Consider the following 15,960-nt stretch of genomic DNA (forward strand, 5'->3'; position numbering starts at 1 on the left):
ACCCATCAGTAACTTGATGTCATAAAACGTGCCTTTGTGTATGATTCAACAAGTAGTAGAACAAGCATATGAGTCAAAGTTTATCTGTTCCTTTTAGTCCTTGGAGGACTAAAAGCGATATTTGGGCCCCTCGATGATTTTGTTTTGACCTATGTACCGGGCCCGATCAGAACCTAATTGATGTGTTCAATTTAGTTCTATGTCAAAAAAATCGGAAATCGGGAAACAAACTGCTGGACAATAAGTACGACATTGTTCCATGTATTTGTCCGGTTGATATCTTGAGAACAGAGGATTATATGATCACTTATCTGAAATGACGCTTCATAGTTCAACAGAGTTTTAAGAGCTACGATTGCCGGTTGGTTCCTGAAGTCGTATAGGAAAATATAGTTATTAGACTTATCCAAGTGGGAGACTGTTGGATAAGGTGTCTAAGTCATTAACTTTATTTGGTATATACTTGACCCGACCTGGCGTGGTCCATTTGGGTTGCACTTCACCCGAACTATTTGTATGGATAATCCTTTGAGAATTGTATGTTTATGATTTATTAATATATTATAAGTTATAATATATTAATATGAAATCATATTATTTAATTAGTATTGATCTTAAATTAATTTAGAATTAATTTGGTGATAAAAAAGGTGACTAATTAAATATGGGCTCTTGTATTTATATAGTGTGGGCTAATACTCATTTGGAATGGGTTAGGCTTGCATGAGAGTCCATGGATAGTCCATGGAGATTTTAACCCATGGATCCTTGAAAAGGAAGAGTCATGGGTATTAGGGTTTACATGGAATGTAACCCTAATCCTCCACACTATATAAAGGAGTCCTTGGCACTTGATTTGGCACTAGTTGTGTGTGAGAAAAGAGGTAGCCGAATTCTAGAGTGTGCACATACATTACTCATAGTTTTCCAAAGTTTGTGGTGATTTGTGACTTCCATTTGAGGCATCCACATTATTGGTGCTAGGCTCTCAAACTCTAAGGAATCAACCACCACTAAAAGGTATGTAATTCTTCTAGCATTTTATGATTCAAGTTCCCCATGCCATGCTAGTTAGGATGTAAACCTTGGAAATTTATTATTTGCATGTATCTTAGAGAAACATAGATCCAAGGTTTCTAGGGTTGCATGTACACCTTAGGAGTGTTAGAATGCTCAAAACCCTTAAAGTTTTTTGTGTGATACTTGCATGTTTTGTATGTTGGGCATGGCCCGTTATGAAAGTTAGGGCGAGGCCTGTTATACTCATTAGGTGGGGCCCGTTATGAGAGTTAGGGCGAGGCTCGTTATACTGATTGGGTGGGACCCGTTATGCGAGTTAGGGAGAGGCCCGTTATACTCATTTGGGTAGGTCCCGTTACTTGTATGGTATGTGGTATCTTAGGGAACTCATTAAGCTTTGTGCTTACGGTTTAAGTTTATGTTTCAGGTACTTCCGGTTCGAAAGGGAAGAGCTTAGCCTGATCGCAACACATCCACATGTGTCCAACATTTTACGATTTTGGGATTATAATCTAATAACTATTTTCCTTTTTGACATACTTTGAGGATTTGAGATGAATGATTGATGATTTTGGTTGATTTAAAACAAAAGAATTTTACTTAGTATTTTTGAGATGCTACAAGTCACGTCGATATTCCTCATATAAAAGTTCTCAAGGAACTGATCATATGGCTTTGGAAGCGTGAGAATACCCAAATCAATGGCTTGATCCCTTGGAAAAACGAAACCCATCCTATCCAACTTATCAATGTACGATTTTATTTTTATAACATGTGCACACACATATATTTTCCATCTTGATGTTTACATGCCAATAGGGATTGAGTAGTCTCATATCTTTTAACTTGAGGGAAACGTGAGGTTGGGAGAGTCACATGAGGAGGAGGTGGAAGAGTTGAAGAAGCATAATGTCCAGTTCTACCATTTCCTAAGGAAGGGAAAACAATCTCACCTTGACTTGAAATAGGAAGGCCATCTCTAGAAGATTGGGGAAAACTTTTCCATAAGATTGAGGAAGACCATTTCTATCTTCAAAAGTCATCTAAAAGTGGGGAAAGAAAGAATTCAATTTAGTTGATTTTAATGTTTTTAACCCAAAATTTAAATTAAGGCTAGGATCCATATTTTCAATTCGAACTTTGACGAGGGATGTCATAATCAAATTCAAATCTATTTTAGGTAGGTAAGGCTTTTACCAATTTCAATCTTATGAAACTCCTAGATCTTTTGAGATTCATTAATTGAATCTTATCAATGGCATGTTTAATCTCGGATTATGCTCTCACTTTTGTAACTGAGATGTCAAGGATCACAAACGAGATGTGAATAACCATGCAAACCCGCTTGACAACTTCAATGTCTTTTATCATCTCAAATTGATGTGTCGGTTAACCACACCCTACATCAACAATGATAATTTACGATTTGTACCATCATTCAACTTTATAGTACTAAATTAGTGTGTCAGTTAACCACACACGCTCCACTAATGACTTATAAAGAATGATGTGCATTTTCATGGATTAATATACATTTCACATTTTTCCAAAAGTAACGAGAGTGGGATTTTAAAGAAGGTTTTAGTACTTTATATCATTATACGTTTAATGAGATTATGTCCTATAGAACTTGTTCTGCTAACGACCCTCCACCACACAGGAGAGCAGTGGGTGAAAAGGACACCCATTCAACGGTCATTTTATAGGCCATTTCCTTATACCCTCTTTATGGTACGTCTCCGTGAATGAGGTGTACTAGCGATTTGACTGACTTTGTCTTATACATATAGTAATTAACTTTTAAGGATATACAAGGTGTATTTTAAAACATTTAAAAATACAAGGTTTAAACTTTTAATTATCTAAATTATGATTTAATATTCATCTTTTAATTAACTTTTAATTAAATTAATTTAAATCAGTTTGGGATTAAATAATTATTTTCTATTAAACAGTTAATAAAATAATTCAAATTTAATCCTAATCCAAAACCTTTCTAATTTTCGAAATTAGGGTTATCCAATTTTAATTATTCAAATTTTAAGGCTTTTAAAACAATAATTAAGGAAACCATAAAACTCTAAAGAAACCCTAGCATTTTCGAAAATAAGGGGTGGAGGCTAGGGTTTCGAGAAACCCTAGCCAAGTCAAAATTTCAAGGCTATAGGATTTAATTTCTATAAACCCTAAATTTGATCCATTCACTATTATGTATGATAATAGAAAAACAATCTAGTCTCTGATACTACTGATGGAATTTATAGGTTATAAATCTATGCATGAGGCGGAAAATTACTTAACCCTTAAGTTCACATGCAAGTTATTTGGATCTATGTTTTCTCTATTGATAGCAATAAACTATGTATGTTAAGAACCCTAATAGTAACATATTATAATCAAAATATATATAGGATTAGGGTTACATAACTCTTTCTTATTGTAGAAAATAATCACATGAATATCCTTCTTGAAAACCTTCGAAAGCAAGTAACAAAAATTTAGTTCCTCTAATGGTTTATACCCAAAACCCTAGAAACCCTAGAAGGAAAAGGGGAGGGAGGAAATGGATGGAAATCCCGTTCCTAAGATTGTAGATAAAGGTATGAACAATATAATGAGCCAACGGGTCCGATTTATAGTTTTGGTAACTTGCAGACCAAGCAAGATGTAAATTGATTAAATAATAAATTTAATCCCAATTCAAATTCTTTCCTTATCTACATCCAGAAGGCTTCCAGAAACCCTAGAAGAGCCTCCAAAACCGTCCACCCTTGGATGGTTCTAGAATTGCATTTTTTGGTTCAACTATTAAACAATTACAATTCACCCCTTGCACCTTTAATTAATTCCAATTAGTTTCTGATTTATTCTAATTAATAATCAATTAATTCTAATTGATTTCTTATTAATTTATTAACCATATAAACTAACAAATAAATTATTTAACTATTGATCTCATGTTAATTTATTAATCACATAACAAATTCACATATCAATTATCAATTTCCAATTAATATATTAATCACATAATATATTAACAACTTTTTTTTTCTCTCTCTCTCTCTCCTAATATCATTTCTAGCTATTTCTGGTTTTGCGGGCAACCCACAAGGACTTTGTTTTTATTTTCAGGTTTATACCAATTTAGTTATGAGCTTATACACCTTAATCCAACATATATTTCATTATATACTTGTCAATACTCTATCAATTCCATTTGATTTTTACTTCTCGTAGAGTAAACTTTAAACTCTAACTTATGCACCTATAGCCAAAATACAGCCTGTAACACCCTGTTTTCACATTTCAGTAGAATTCGATATAAACCATTGTTTATAAAATTCGAAGTAGAGATATATAACGTTTTATCCAAAGTAATCATCAACAACACGTAAGAAACTCCAATACGATATCCTTAGATACATAGAACACTTAAATCTGAATTTGTATGAAGAAGTTATGCTAGCTTCTTCAAAGTTTTGCGATTAAACCGACACGGCTTTGTATATAGTAAAAAAAAATGAATTTAAGATAGGTTGCTTATTAGCCTAATCAATCTAAACGAAATTTGTAGTAATCGTAAATGTAACACCCGATGGTTCTAAGGTATTATTTATTTAATTATTTATTTAATTGTTTACGTCAACTATGTTGCTTTGGGATTCGTGAATTGGGCCTTTTATGTGTGGGCTAGTCAAGGCCATACACTGGGCGTAAGCCTGGTGTATGCGGGTCATAGTTGGTCTAAGTGGATCGCCGAGGCATGCACGTACACGCTGCGTACAAGGATGTATGTGCATCGTACGTGCTCAGACCCAAAACCCAAATTTTTAGCGTTCAAGCCCTATATAGTGTCATTAACTCCCAGGTGTTAGCCTCCCTATCAGCCTCTACTGTCCAGAAATCCTAAAATCAAGTCTTAGCTTCCATTGTTGAGTGTGTGAGCCTTTGGAGAACTTTAGGTGTTCATTTTTGTGCATTTGGAAGGAGTTGAAGAAGCTAGAAGTTGCTTAGCCTGAAAATGAGGTCTTTGATTCAGAATCACCACCTTGTTTGCCAAACTTTTTAGGTATCAAGTTCTTATCTTGATTGCTAGATGCTTAGATATCTTTTGGGTTAAATTGTTATGTTTTTAGCCATGGTTTGGATGGATGATCGGATTAGGACATCCCAAATGCTTATTCTTTCAGATTTAAGCTCTTCATGGGCCCCTTTGGCATAAAGCTGCCAACTTTATGGAGTTTAGGGGCCTCATGCATTCATTAATTCCTTGTTGAGCTTTAGAGCTTCTTATACTCATGAATGGACGTGAAGTTAGCAACTTTACATGATCTTTCAGCTTAAGGAGGTCGGATCTGTATTCTAGAACAAAGTCTTAATGGGTTAGGAGCTAAATCTAGAAGTTTGATGAATTAGAAGAGTACGCTGGGCGTACAAGCCTTCGAGCCAGTAAGCTTAGCGTACCAGCTGAGTACGCCTATCGTACTCAGTCTGATGGCTTTTAGATATTGGGCCTTAGGTTTGGGCCTCGTTTTGAGCTTAGGAGGTTAGGGTTTAGTTGGGCCATCTGATTTTGGGAGTTTTTGGGCTAGGAACATTATTGGGCCTTGGGCTAAGGCCCATGTGAAGGGATTGTTTAACTTTTGGGCCCATTTGATTATGGTTATGGGCTTCATTCTTGGACCATGCTAGGTTAGGGGTAAAATTGTCTTTTGACCCCAAGTAGGGATTTTTGGTTATGATGTAGATCCTAAATGTTAATTGGTTTTGATTTGGAAATTGATAGCTCGGGGAACTGTGGGACCAGCAGTCAGGGATCATTCGTTTCATTCAGCTTTTCGAGGTGAGTTTCCTCACTGGGTTTAGTGGGTCGAAGGCACCAAGGCCGACCCTTGATTGGTTATGTCGATATACTTGTTGTCTGTGTGATACTTGTATGTGCTTGTATGTGTATGTTTATTGGGCGGGCCCATTATGCGAGTGTGGTCGGGGCCCGTTATACGAGTGTGGGTGGGGCTCGTATCTCATTGGGCGGGGCCCGTTATGCAAGTATGGGCGGGGCCCGTATCTCATTGGGCGGGGGTTGGTATGCGATATTTTGGGGAACTCACTAACTTTTGTGCTTATGGTTTTTAGTTTATGTTTCAGGTACTTTCGGTTCCATGGGGAAGAGCTCGGGTTGACTGCATCGCACACACCACATGGATTCTGTTTATGGGACATACTCTGATTTTTATGATGTTTGACATATTTATTTTATTTGTTTGTATGAAGAATGTTTTGGAATGCTGTTTTTACATAAATCAAAAATGAAATTTTTGGGTCATAATTTTTGGATGTTTCAAGTTGGTATCAGAGCCTTGGTTTGAGGGATTCGGGCACACTCTCGGGTGTGTGTGAACTCAAACTGAGGATTTTGTAAAGTTTTTAAAAAAGAAACATATTTTAAGAAAAGGTTTTCTACAATAAGAAAGGGTGTAGTGCATGCAATCAGCCGAGCTCAAGTAAGTTTTCCTAAAATACTCATACATGTTATTTGATATGCTTTGATCTGTGAATTACATGCTAGATTAGGGCTAAGGATCTAGGAGATATGCCTTTGTATGCCTGTTGAATGAGCTTGTAGACCTACAGGCTAGTACTGATCAATCGGTAATAGGATGGTCTGATTAGGTTATGCTTGGTTCTGATTACTTGATGCTCGAATTTTGCTTGCTTTGTGCTCTTAGGAATTCTAACTAGCTTCAGCTAACTAGCAAACGAATATGCCAAGTTACATATTATCGGAACTAAATAATTTTAGAGGGTTAGGTTTTAACTCTATTGCGCAGCTCATGTTTGAGTCCAACCGTTGTAGTGTGAGACCTCTCATTCGAAGAATTATCTATTTTTTGTAATAAGTAATTGTATTCATGGGCTAGTTAGAGGAAGTTAGCAGGAGTTCCTTCTGCAGCTGATGGCGGAGAGTGGTGTGGAGTTTTCCCTAAGAAAACCTAGGATGAGATCTAGTGTTGGGGCCTCATCTGTGAGGGGAATTTTTAGATATAAAGTAACTTGGCTAAGTTAAGGCACTTCTTGAGGAAAGTACGGTTAGATATGGAAGGTAGTATGGGCCCGTACTACTGAAAGCAGAGGATTCGTACTCGATTCAAGGAGGGTTGCGATGAAGCCAGGGAGCTTGTGGAGTTGTGATTCCGTAATGCCTATATTTTGATGCGTATTCTGATGGTTTATGTGGTCTATTTTCAGTATGGTGGTATTGCGATGCAGACCAGTAGGCAGTTCCGGTGTTGGGGAGGGCTTGGGCTTGGGTTCTGGAGCCGGGCAGCTTGATGACCAGATGAGGGAGTTCATCTCGTCTGAGATTACGCGCAGTATCCTTGAGCAGACTCCTGTGGTCTTTGGCATGGTCAAGGAGGGTATTCTGGAGATTCTTGATGAGCGGTTGAGTGCCTTTCACACTGAGATTGTGGCTTTGGTCAGGACGCATTCTCTGACTTTCAGGGAGTTTCGAGCATGTGGAGCACCATATTATCACGGGGCAAGGGACCCCATTGCGAGCAGCAGGTAGTTAGAAGATGTTGCTAACGTCTTCCGTATCAGCCGTTGTCCCGAGGGGGACAAGGTCGGACTAGCTTCCTGCCTCTTTAAGGATAGGGCATGTGATTGGTGGGAGGAGGTAGGACGTGTTGTTGGTGATGATGATGTGGATTTGATGACCTGGGGTGATTTCTCAACCAGGTTCTGAGCTGAGTTCGCACCGGTGATTGAGGTGCAGCAGTTGGCCCGAGAGTTCCAGGATCTCCGCCAGACTACTGAGACGGTGGCTGAGATCACCACTGTGTTCAGGGAGAGGGCACTTCTGGTTCCGTAGTATGTGGCGGACGAGAATATGAAGAAGGCTCGGTACCATGAGATTCTGAGGACTGATATTCGACAGTTTGTTAGCCGATCCAGCTGCAAGACGCTGGAAGACATGATAGCGAGGGCTAGAGAAAGGGAGATTGATATGGAGATGGAGAAGAAGAGGAAGCCAGATTTGGTGTCTAGTGTTGAGGGTTCGGGGAAGAGGCCCAAGGTTGTTGATTCGAGAGGGAAGGGCCAGTAGGGCCGACGACGCTGTGGCAAGTGCGGAAGGTCGCACGAGGGGACACACAGGGTGGGTGGTTCTGGCTGCTTCAAGTGTAGTCGTACTAGTCATATCAGCAGGGATTGTACTGCTACCACCACCATCACCCCGGTATCTAATCTGATTTGCTTTCAGTGCAATCAAAGGGGCCACAAGAAGGGCCATTATCCGAATTTGGCTGCAGCAGGACTAGTGTCAGCACCTGCTTCTACGAATTTATGGATTACTGACGGCTGCCAGGGCCGGGCAGATGCGCCTGCAGCGAATAGCAGGGCTTTCCAGTTGACGGTAGAGGAAGCGTGTGCAACTCCTGATGTTGTGACGGGTATGTATATTCTCCTTATCTCTTTATTTATATTGAATTGTTTGCTTATGTTTATGTGTTTTATTTTAGGATCGTTCCTTGTGAACGGTATCTCTGCTTTGGTATTATTTGACTCAGGGGCTACCTGATCGTTTGTATACGTTGCGCTTAGCAAGAGATTTTCTTGAGCTTCGGTGGAGTTGGATTGTCCTCTAGATGTTGAGATTGCTGATGATAGGTCTGTTCGGGTTGCTAGGGTTCATCGAGGTTGTACTCTCGAGTTATTCGGCGAGCAGTATCCGGTTGATCTGTTTCCCATTCCTCTGCGTATGAACAAGGTTATCGTGGGCATGGATTGGTTGAGCCCTAATGCGGAAGTGATCGAATGTGAGCAGCAATTAGTTTGGGTTCGGACCCCAAGTGTGGGAGAGTAGGCGATTCAGGGTGACAGACCGCAACGTGGGCCGATTATGTGTTCTGCAGCGAGGGCCAAACGCTATCTACATCAGGTTTGTTCAGGTTTTGTCGCCTATGTCATGGATACCCAGGATAATGGTAAGAAAATCGTAGATGATGTGCCGATCGTGTGGGATTATCTAGATGTGTTCCCGGAGGATTTACCAAGGATACCTCCAGAGAGGCAGGTGGAGTTCAAGATTGATTTGGTTCCAAGTGCGGCTCCGATAGCCAAACAACGTATCGGCTGGCTCCTCCCGAGATGCAGGAGTTGTCTACACAGCTACAAGAGCTATTAGACAAGGGATTTATTAGGCCGAGTAGTTCTCCTTGGGGAGCCCCGATTCTGTTTGTGAAGAAAATGGGCGGTTCTCATCGTATGTGTATCGACTAGCAGGAGTTGAATAAGGTAATGGTGAAGAACCGTTATCCCCTCCCGATGATTGATGATCTTTTCGACCAACTTCATGGTGCATCTTGGTTCTCCAAGATTGATTTGCGATCGGGTTATCATCATATGCGGGTCTGGGATGAGGATGTGCAGAAGACAACTTTCCAGACTAGATATAGCCATTATGAGTTCGTGGTGATGCCTTTTGGGCTCACCAATGCTCCAGCCGCGTTCATGGGACTCAAGAACCGCATGTGCAGACCGATGTTGGATGGTTCTGTGATAATATTCATCAATGATATCTTGGTTTATTCCAAGACTCAGGAGCAGCATGAGGAGCACTTGAGGGAGGTGCTGGAGACTTTTGAGGACGGAGATACTTTTCGTAAAGTTCTCCAAGTGCGAGTTCTGGTTGTTCGAGGTGCAGTTTCTGGGGCACCTTGTCAGCCAGAAGGGTATTCTGGTCGATCCAGTCAAGGTTGAGCCCGTGCTGCAGTGGGAGTTTCCAAGGTCTCTGTGACATCCCCAAAATCTCGGCCAGAAAAGACCGGTTTTATTTATGCTTTTAAAAATATTTTCAGAGTAAATCTTTTTCTTTTATTCAAAAGAGTTGCGGAATTTGTCCCAAAACAAAATATGATAAAATAAAGTTTATCAAATCATTTTATCAAAGATGCATAATCATTTTATAACAATATTCGGGATGTCATGTTCCGATAAACAGACCAAAAGCATAAACAAATATTACAAGCAATACAACAGTTGAATTCATATAAAGGCTCATAAACAAAACAACTTGATGATTCATCCATCTTATGCCCTTGCGCCACTTCCTGTAATACAAATAAACTGAGTGGGTCAGGCTTGGGAGCCTGGTGAGCATATAGGGTTTTCAACCCACAATAAATAAGTTTATTAATTTCATCAATCAACAATAACCCGATTACCCGTTCCCGTTATCCTCACATTACGTCCCTAAAACAACATCTATCTCAAGGGACCTAATCTAGGAATTTCATCGGGACGGACATTACTGCTAAGGGGTTTCCTCAACAATAGATGTCCTAAAGGCAACCATGAGGGGGATAGAGTACACCGGTGAACACATCGTTCACAACACCTACAGGTTATGAGCCTGCTAGTGTTCCACTGGACTGTCTAGAAGAGTCTGTGGTCGTCATCCATACTCCGCTAGATGACTAGATCAACAACAACATCGAGGCCTCTCATCTGTTTATCACACATCAACTATCTACCCATGTTCTACCCAACATATTAGTAGATAAAAAATATATATTTTTATGCATAGTTTTGAAACCTGTATAGCATGTTCATTCAATACATATTCCACATAACAGATGAGGCACACACACATAACACATATTTCCTAGATAATATATCATATCTATGAGATAGAAGAAAGTGAATATACATTCACACATATAACAACAAAATATACACATAACACGTATTTTATACTTCATAATTATGCGTTAGAAGAAAGTAACTACACACTCACTTGTTCAGAAGATAACCGGACAGCACTACGACTTGTAGAAGTAGTATTCTTTGGTAGACCTGGAAGATCTTCACAAAAACCGAGCTTCTCGCGAGCAGAGCTTCGGCTCGAGAGTTGCACTTCTCGGGATCTTCGGGGCTTCAAAACTTGCTTTGGGGCTCGGGAATAATATCGGGGCTTCGGGATATGATTTGGCACGTAAACCAAGGCAAAATCTAGAGAGAAAGAATGAAGAATAGCAAGGAAATATGGCTGATCTCGGTCTCTATTTATAGGGGCTGGAAACCCCGATTACGCTGGGTGTAACTTCAAGTACGCTGGGCGTACTCAGTACGCTGGGCGTAATCTCAAAGTACGGTGGGCGTACACGACGTCACTGCATACGTCACCTAGCAGTACTCGATTAGTTGCCGGCTCCTTTTCCTTTTCTCCGGTGTAAAGTAGATTCCTCCGGTCGGTTGTAAAGAACGAATAATAAATAAATAGATAATTAAAAATAAATATTAATTATTTTAAAAACTTTGGAAATTCATATCTTCTTCATATGAACTCCGTTTTCGACGTTCTTTATATCCACGCGTAGGCGGGAACGTAATCTACAACTTCCGTTTAGACTCCGTCGGCTAATTTTGAATTTATTTTAACAGTTATATTTTTAACAGGCCGGGACAGGATTAGTCCGTTAAAAATTCATAACTTCTTCATCCGACGTCCGTTTTCGTCTGTCTTTTTACCGTTGCATTACTATTAACGAGATCTTCAATTCTCGTTTAGGTTGTGTCGGCTAAAAACCGCTCGATCTCAAATCGAGTATTTGGGCTGTATACCGCTAAGCTGAAACTTAGAAAAATCATAACTTCCTCATATGAAGTCAGATTTGGGCATTCTTTTTATGCACGCTTTCGGTTTAACGAACTCTACGACTTTCGTTTAGATCGCTAAGGCTAAAACTCGCTTTATCGTAAATTCACTATTTACGCTTCCCGGTATCGTGTCGGTTCCGTCGTGAAACTTCGTCGGGTCATAACTTCTTCGTTATAACTCGGATTTTGGCATTCTTTATATATTCGGAAACCTCGTCACGACCACTACCACATCCTTCATAGATATCGGGTTTATCTAACATTTCATTTTGACGCTTATTTTATTCTTTATTAATTATACATTTATAATTAAATAATAAGCACATAAATTCACATAATTCACAAAATACTCAAATATTTCATTTTTATTACATCAAAAGAGTTACAATAGTTGACCTAGACTATTACATCGTCTAAAAATGCTTAGCCCCGAAACCCAGGCGTTACAATTCTCTCCCCCTTAGGATGATTCCGTCCCGGAATCATGCGTCAGCAAACAGATGCGGATAGCGACTCATCATGTCATCCTCTGTTTCCCAAGTGAGATTCGGCCCATTCGAATGTTTCCATCGGACTAGCACTAAGTCGACCATCTTGCGTCGTAACTTCTTAATCTTACGGTCAACAATTGCCTCGGGCTCTTCGATTAGCCTCTTATTCTCATCCATTCTTAACTCCGAGATCGGAATTATGTCGGGAACTTCTCCCGTGAATTTCCTCAGATAACATACATGGAAGGTGTTATGAATACCATCGAGTTCTTCGGGCAATTCCAGCTTGTAAGCTTGGTTCCCAATCTTCTGAAGAACTTTGAACGGTCCAATAAACCTTGGACTCAGCTTTCCTCGGTTCCCGAATCGTATAAGTCCTTTCCACGGTGAGACTTTAAGCAAAACGGAATCCCCAACTTCGAAGGTCATCGGTCGTCTTTTCTTGTCAGCATAGCTCTTCTGACGATCCTGAGCTGCTAACATCCTTTCCCTGATCACCTTCAGCTTCTCAGCAGTCTCATGGACTATCTCGGGGCCCATAAACTGCTTTTCGCCAGCCTCAAGCCAACAAGAAGGCGTACGACACTTTTGTCCATACAAAGCTTGATAAGGTGCCATCTTGATGCTCGAGTGGAAACTGTTGTTGTAGGAAAATTCTACCAAAGGTAAGTGCTCATCCCAGTTACCTTGGAACTCGAGGGTACATGCTCTCAACATATCTTCAAGCGTTTGAATCGTTCTTTCCCTCTGACCATCAGTCTGCGGATGGTAAGTTGTACTCAGACATAACTTCGTACCCAATTCCTCTTGTAGACTTCTCCAAAACCTTGACGTGAAACGACTATCACGATCCGATACAATTGTTAGAGGAACACCGTGAAGTCTCACAATTTCCTTCACGTAAGCATTTGCAAGCTTATCCATAGACCACCTTTCATTGGCAGCTATGAAGTGTGCACTCTTTGTGAAACGATCCACGACCACCCAAATCATGTCGTGACCGTTCTTCGTCCTGGGTAGTTTAGTCACAAAATCCATGGTGATGTCTTCCCATTTACCCATGGGTACAGGTAAGGGTTCTAAACTCCCATATGGTTTCTGATGTTGTGCCTTAACTCTTGCACAAGTTACTCACTCGGCCACATATTTCGCAACGTCGAGCTTCATCGTCGGCCACCAGTAGTAGGGTTTTAGGTCCCTATACATTTTAGTGCTACCGGGATGAATCGAGTACATGGTCTTGTGAGCTTCTTCCATCAGAAGATTTCTTATTCCTCCAGTCTTAGGTACCCAAATCCGATCTTGGAATACCTTTAGTCCTTGACTGTTTGTACCAAACAGTAGTGTTTTTCCCAAACGTTCTTCTTTTCGGTCACTCTTCTCTGAGGCTTCTTCTTGAGATTCCCTGATACTTTCCACAATGGTCGAGACAACTTCTATTCTCAACGCTCTTGGCCTTTTTCTTTCAAGGTTGACTTTTCGACTGAGAGCATCAGCGACAACGTTTGCTTTACCGGGGTGGTAAAGTATCTCACAGTCATAGTCCTTGAGTAATTCTAGCCAGCGTCGTTGCCTCATGTTCAATTCTTTCTGATTAAAGAGATATTGGAGACTCTTATGATCGGTGAAAAGTTTGCACTTCGTGCCATAGAGGTAATGCCTCCATATTTTTAGAGCGAAAACTACCGCCGCCAACTCCAAGTCATGAGTCGGGTAGTTCTTTTCATGTTCCTTCAACTGTCGAGACGCATATGCGATCACCTTTTCTCTTTGGGTCAAAACACAACCCAACCCAACACCAGACGCATCACTATAAACAGCGAAGTCTTCAACTCCATTGGGTAGAGAAAGTATCGGTGCCTCGCATAGTTTCTTCTTTAGCTTCTCGAATGCTTCTTTATGCTTATCACTCCAAGCATAGGTAGCTCCTTTGTGGGTTAACGCTGTTAATGGACTAGCGATTGAAGAAAATCCTTGGATAAACCTTCGGTAATATCCGGCTAATCCCAAAAAGCTTCGGATCTCCGTGGGACTTTTTGGTTGTTCCCACTTCATTACCGCTTCAATCTTTGCTGGATCGACCATTATCCCTTCTTGGTTGACCACGTGACCCAAGAATTGGACTTCTCGAATCCAAAAATCACATTTGGAGAATTTAGCATACAGCTTCTCCTTCTTCAAGACTTCTAACACTTCCCGCAAGTGTCTACCATGCTCTTCTTGGCTTTTCGAGTAGATGAGAATGTCATCTATGAACACTATCACGGATTTATCGAGGAATGGTTTACAAACCCTGTTCATCAGATCCATGAATGCTGCTGGAGCATTAGTTAGTCCAAACGACATAACCAAGAACTCGTAGTGTCCATATCTCGTTCTGAACGCAGTCTTCTCAATATCCTGATCTCTCACCTTCAGTTGATGATATCCTGACCTAAGATCGATCTTTGAGAAATAACTTGAACCTTGCAGTTGATCGAACAGGTCATCAATCCTTGGCAACGGATATCTATTCTTTATTGTTGCCTTGTTCAGCTCTCTGTAATCAATACACATTCTCATACTTCCATCTTTCTTTTTCACGAATAACACCGGAGCTCCCCAGGGTGATGAACTAGGTCTAATGAAACCTTTGTCCAATAACTCCTGAAGTTGCATCATCAGCTCCTTCATCTCCTTCGGTGCTAATCGGTAAGGTGCTTTTGCTATTGGTGTCGTTCCTGGTAACAAGTCAATACGGAATTCTACTTGTCGATCAGGCGGTAATCCGGGAAGATCTTCGGGAAATACTTCCGGATAATCACACACGACAGGAATGCTCTGTATCACCTTCTTTTCCTTCTTAGCATCGATCACGAATGCTAAATATGATGTACATCCCTTGGTCAAACATTTTCTGGCTTTCATTAGAGAAATGATTCCAGAATTTACCCTGCGTTTGTCCCCATACACCATAAACGACTCTTTCCCAGGCGGGTTTACTTTTACAATCTTCTTTTTGCACAGTATTTCCGCATCATTGGTGCTAAGCCAATCCATTCCCAACACGATGTCGAAACCGTTAAGTTCGATAGGCAATAATTCCTCGTGAAACTTATTCCCGTTCAAATCAATTAAGATGTTTTTCATATGATGGTTAACAGGTACAAACTTGCCACTAGCAACTTCGACTAATAAGGCATTATCTAGTCTATCGACAGGCAAAGCTAGCTTTCTACCAAATTCATGCGAAAGAAAGGAGTAGTTGGCTCCAGAATCAAATAAAATTTGGGCAGGCAATTTGTTTACGAGAAAGGTACCTGAAGCGACATCAGCTTCTTCCTTAGCAGCTTCCAGTGTCATCTGGAAGGCTCTAGCCTTCGGCTTTGGTGGAATGTTGGGTCTTCCTGCTTCCTTCTTCTTTGGGCAGTCCCTCGAAATGTGCCCCTCCTCGTTGCACTCATAACAGACCTTCTTAGTGAATATGCATTCATTGGCATAGTGCCCAGGCTTCCCACATTTGAAACAAGTGACCCCTCCGTCGCACTTCCCAGAGTGCTTCTTCTTGCACTTGTCACACCACTTCACTTCGCCTCCTCCACCTCCTTTCGAACTAGACTTTGAGAATTTACCCTTTTTGCTGGACCCCGAGGGTCCGTCAAACTTCCTCTTCTCACCAACCTCTGACCTTTCCAGACCTTTCTCCCTGATCTGGGTCTCAACATTTCTGGCAGCCCAGATGGCGGCTTTCAACGTGGTTGCTTGCTTAACCATTGGACCATAGTCCGCTGGTAGTCCAAAGGCAAAC

This window comes from Lactuca virosa, chromosome 5 (assembly GCF_052849685.1).
Source record: "Lactuca virosa cultivar CGN04683 chromosome 5, Lactuca_virosa_CGN04683_v6, whole genome shotgun sequence".
Classification (NCBI taxonomy): Eukaryota; Viridiplantae; Streptophyta; class Magnoliopsida; order Asterales; family Asteraceae; genus Lactuca; species Lactuca virosa.